The following is a 6,022-nucleotide window of genomic DNA, read 5'->3' on the forward strand; positions in this document are numbered from 1 at the left end:
CTTTTCTTTGATTCTAGATCTATAACTATACTCACATTGCAACAAGCATCTAAAGGTGAGATATAAATTGTGACCCATGAGGAGGTCACACTACACTCCAAAAGAACTGCTTGAGTTTTTCTAATTCAAACAGACAGAAATCTAGGGAACACATGTAGGAATGAATACTAAATGTATAAGATAATGATGAAAAGAACTTAAGTTTGATTAGGCAGAATTTATTGATATGGGCTTGTAAAGTATATATTCTTTCTTTAATGTTGCAGCTCATGAAGGTGAAAAGGGCTCTCGCAGTTTGTTTGGTTAGTAGGACAAAACATGGAACAAAAGGTGGCCCACAAAGAGTGAAGTGGCACACACTGCCTTGGTTTAATGTAGAAGAAGGGCTTCAACGACTTAGGGAGAGAGGACTGTTAGAGAGGTTTTATCATTTAAGACCTACTTACACACACTAGTATAGTTCAGAAGACACACATTTTATCATTAGCTGTGAGAAATAAATTTCTGAGGGGAGCCCTGGCATCTGAAAAACTCTGTCATCACTCTTCTTTGTAGGCTGGCCTTACAGTGGAAATTGCAGTCACTGAATTGGGAAATTAAAATGCAATAGGAGTAACTGGATCCCAGGATGGCAGGGCCAAGTGATAGCATTCAACTGCCAAAGGCTATGTAGGTTACCAAAGTGGACAACAAAGTCAAAGCAACCATCAGAATAATCTGACTCACAGAGACCTATGACACTGACTAGATCATCATGTGTTTCTGAAATTGAAATAGATAGGAAGCCTACTAATTTCTTATTGATCTATATAAACAGAAACATTTTAGGTCAAGCAAACAACAATCTAACCTAAATCATAGAAACAGAGAGTCACAGTCCTCAATCAACTTCTAGATTTGAGCCAATTTACAAAGCTAGAACCTCCTGAATGAAGGAAAGGGCAGGTCCTTTTGAGGAAGAACACTAGTGCAATACCAAAAATTTGTTACTAATCTTTCTCCAAAACCTCTCCAAAGGGATCTATAGCTTTTTCCAGGATAATTGTGCATTGGGGAAAATAAAATAATCAGACTTCTTGGGGACTATTGGATACCAGCCCTAATTCATTCTGAGTAAAGAAGACCCAAAACATCACCGTGCTCCAGAAGTCAGGGTAGGAGCTTATGAAGTTCAGGTGATCAATGGAATTTTAGCTGAGGTCTGTCTCACATTGGGCCCAATGGGCCCCTGAACCCATCCTGTGGTTATAGCCCCAGATCCAGAATGCATAGTTGAAATAGATATACTCAGCAGCTGACAAAGACCCTACATTGTTTCTCTGACCTGTGGAATGAGGGCTACTATGATGCTAAAGTCCATGTAGAATCCAGTAGTACTGCCTCCACCTAGAAAAATAGTAAGTTAAAAGCAAGACTGCATTCTTGGAAGAATTGCAGAGATTAGTGACACCATTAAGGATGCAGGGGTAGTGATTCCTACAATTCTATTTAACTCACCTATTTGGCCTGTGCAGAAGACAGATGGGTCCTGGAGAATGCCAGTGGATTATCATAAGCTTAACCATGAGGTGACATGAATTGCAGCTGCTGTACCAGATGTGGTTTCATTGCTTGAGCAAATTAACACATCCCCTCATACCTGGTATATAGCTACTGATCTGGAAAATGCCCTTTTCTCCATCTCTGTCAATAAGGCTCACCAGAAACAGTTTGCTTTCAGCTGGGAAGGCTAGCACTACACTTTCGCTGTCCTATCTTAGGAGCATTTCAGTTTTCCAGCCCTATATCATGACGTACTTCACAGAGATTTTGAGTGTCTGTCTCTTCCTCAAGATATAACACTGGTCCATTACATTGATGACATTATGCTGATTGAATCTAGTGTGTGAGAAGTAGCAGCTGCTCTAGACTTATTGGTAAGGCACTTTAGTTTCAGAGGATGGGAAATAAATCTGAAAATAATTTAGGGACCCTGTACCTCAGTGATACTACATGAAGAGGTGGTTAAAATATCCCCAATCTCCACTCCTGCTACACTGCCTTCTCTCTCTCAGCCTGCACCTGTGGCTTCATGGGGAGTTCCCCCCAATCAGTTGACAGAGGAGGAGAAGACTCTCTGGCCTGATTTATAGACGGTTCTACATGATATGCAGTCACCACGTGAAAGTGGACAGCTGCAGCACCTTCCTGAGACATTCCTAAAAGACAGTGCTGAAAAAAAATCTTCAGTCAGCAGAACTTAAAGCAGTGCACGCGGTTGTGCACTTTTGCTTGGAAGGAGAGATGACCTGAAGTGCAATTCTATACCAATTCATGGACTGTGGGCAATAGTTTGGCTGGATGGTCAGAGACTTGAAAGAAAGGTGACTGGAAAATTGGTGAATAAGGAAATTTGGGGAAGGGATATGCAGATAGACCTCTTTGAATGAGCAAAATAGATGCGAAGATATTTGGGTTCCACGTAAATGCTCACCAAAGGGTGACCTCAGCAGAGGAGGACTTTAATAATCAAGTGGATAAAATGACCCATTCTGTGGAAGTGGGTCAGCCCACTTCCCCAGCCACCCCTGTTGTGGCCCAATGGGATCATGAACAAAGAGGCCATGGTGGAAAGATGGAGTTAATGCAGGGGCTCAGCATCATGAACTTGCACTCTCCAAGGGCAACCTGGCTACAGCCGCCTTGGAGTGCCTAATATGCCAGCAGTGGAGACCACGCTGAGTCCCTAATATGACACTACTTCCCAGAGTAATCAGCCAGCTATCAGGTGGCAGGTTGATTACATGGGACCACTTCCATCATGGAAGGGGTAGTGTTTTGTCCTTAATGGAACAGACACTTACTCTGGATATAGATTTGTCTTTACTACACACAATGTTGTCTCTAATAAGATAATAATTTAAAAATTAGCCGAGTATGATAGTGCGCTCCTGTAGTCCCAGCCACTCAGAAGGCTAAGAGGAGGATCGCTTGAGCTTGGGAAGTCGAGGCTGAAGTGAGACATTATCATACCACTGCACTCCAGCCTGGGTCACAAAGTGAGACCCTATCTCAAAAAAAAAAAAAAAAAAGCATTAACCATGCAAGAAAAAAGGATAAATTGGGCTTCACCAAAATTAGATAATTCTGATCTCTTTTTTGTTTTTGATTTTTGACAAAAATTGGACAAGCAGCTTTATGAATAAATAGGAAAATAACATGAAGAGACATTTCAAGGAAGAAAATATACAAAGGGCTAATAAACACATGAGAAATGTTTAGCTTCATTGGCCGCCAAGAAATGCAAATTAAACTCATAAGATATCTCTACACATGCATTGAATTGGCTTTAGAAAAGGAGTTGGAGAGGATATGGAGAAACTGGAATTCAGACTGCTGGTGGGAATGTAAAATAGTAAACATCAAGTAGGGAGGTAATTTAAGTTTCTTGAAAAGATAGGCATATTCTCACTCAATAATTCCACCCTGGAATAGTCACCCAAAATTTTTTACATGAATGTTTATAGCAGCTTTATTCATACTACATGGATGAATCTCAAAAATATTATGCCAAAAGAAAGAACTTAGAAACAAAAGAGTAAATATTATATGTTTCAATTTATAGGAAATTCTAGAAAAGCCAAATCAAATCTATAGAGAGTAGTTGGAGAGATACCTAGTTCCGGGAGGTTTGGGGTGACTGGGAAGGCACACAAGGAAACCAGTTGAGATGATGGAAATGTTCTCGATCATGACAGTGATTGCATTTACATCAGTGTGTATGTTTGTCAAAAATCATTGAATCATATAGTTATGATGGTTCATTTCAATGTATATTAATTATAACTCAGTAAGCTGATTTTTAAGAAAGAGAACTATAAACAAAATATTCAGAGTGATAGTTACTTCTGGAGAGTACACAAGGAGTGGATTAGAAAAGGCACACTCAAGTAGATGCAATAGTATCATATTAGTTATGTTCAAATTCTTAAACAGTCTGGGGATAGGCTCATGGTTTTTCATTTCATCGTAGTATTTCATAATTTATATTCATGTTACCTTTTTGTATGCATGCATGAACTATCACATTATAAAAATAAAAGTGTGAGAGAGCTTAACAAATAAAATGTTATAGCCTTTATATCTGTGGAGGAGGAAACACATTTTAATCTGAACAGCTTGTGAAGGCACTGGAGCAGGACACACAGGAAGAGGTGTGATGAGAAGCAACCTAAGACCCTAACAACAGATGAATCCATAAAGAAAATGAGTGTATATATACAATGGAATACCATTCAGCCATACAAAATGAAATCCTGTCATTTGTGACAACATGAATGAACCTGGAGGACATCATGTTAAGTGAACTAAGCCAGAAACAGAAAGACAAATACCACATGAACTTACTTACATGTGGAATTTGAAAAAAATAAGAAGTTGATATCATGGAAGTATAGCATAGAATAGCATTTATCAGAGACTGAGGAGGGAATGGGGAGGGAAGAGAGGGAAAGATTGGTCAACAGGTACAAGGTGCCAATTCGATAGGAGGAATAAGGTTTGGTGTTTTATTGCACAGTAGGGTGACTATGGTTACTAGTAAGGTATTATATATTACAAAATAGCTAGGAAAGAGGCTTTTGAATGTTCTCACCACATAGAAATGAAAACTGCACAAGACAATGGATATGCCAAGCACCCTGATTTGATCATCACTGTAAAACATATATATGTATTATATTACAATGTCAAATTGTGCCCCATAAATATGTACAATTACAATGTGTCAGTTAAAACATTAAAAAAGCCAACAGATTAAGAGAAAAAGAGAGAGAGATGAAACAGCACAGTGTATGCAAAAACAGCTTTACACCCTGGATTTAGACGGCTCTACATTCTCATTCAGGAGATTTTTTTGCACTGGTCCTGAAAGTTTACACTAAGCAAGCTTATTCCCACACAGGCTTTCCTAAGCCAATAAATAAAGCTAGGGAATACCTATTTGTTTTCAGCACTTTCGCTGTTAGCCTGGTTACCAACATTGCTCCCTTTTGCTTCTGGTTTTGCGTGTCACTGAATAGTTTCTTTTCTCAGTCATACCCATTGAACTGGATACCTGGACTTAGACATCATTGCCTGATAGCATCTTTCTCCTAATAGGTTACTTTCCACACATTCTAGTTATTCTTAATCCTAGACACTCACGGATTTAAGAAATATTGAAAATTAAGATAGCTTATTCTCCTCCAATCCCTAATCTAGGCCTCACTTGCCTAGAACTGGTAGCCCTAATGTGCTAAAGGTAGCAATGGGAGAGATTATAGGTACCCTGGTTTTGAGGGAAAAGAGGGGCAATTTTACAAATGCCAGAGTTAGTACTAACAGTGAACACTTCTCAAGTGCTCTGAAGCTAATTTGCATATACTTCTTTTCTGTATTTCATTTTCAAATATCCCCCAGATTGTAATTTGCCATGATTTTATTTTTCAATGATTTCATGCTCATTTACTGGTACACTGAAAGTTTGAATATCAAAGCATATATCTGTATGAATAGGTTGACCCTGTACATAAGTCATCATATGCAGCAAGGGTCAGACACCACACATAACCGGGGTGACAGCTCCATCAGTCTCTGGCTTAATGACATGTTTGCATAATACGACTATACTAGAGAAAGTTTGCACAGTGGGACTATATTGCTGAGCAGGAAGAATGTGCCAATTAGAAACAATCCAGGAGACATCCCTATCAAAGGTGAAAAGTATTGTAGATGTATCAAAGATGAATTTCAGCAGGACCATAACCTGATGAGACTCATCAAAGTAGGAACCTGCCTTTAGAAAACTTCCTTTGAAATACTTGAATTCTTGAAAAAGTCCCTCAAATATTGATGTGTACTATCTGCAACTTGTGGAACTGAATCAAACTATATTTAAAAAGGAGCATCTTTAATTTTCTCAGCCTTCATAGAAAAGGCAATTGAGACTGGTCTTTGGAGGGCTCTTCTTCCTTCTACCTCTGCTGAAGGGTAACTTCCGATA

Source organism: Hylobates moloch, unplaced genomic scaffold (assembly GCF_009828535.3).
Source record: "Hylobates moloch isolate HMO894 unplaced genomic scaffold, HMol_V3 SCAFFOLD_5, whole genome shotgun sequence".
Taxonomy (NCBI): domain Eukaryota; kingdom Metazoa; phylum Chordata; class Mammalia; order Primates; family Hylobatidae; genus Hylobates; species Hylobates moloch.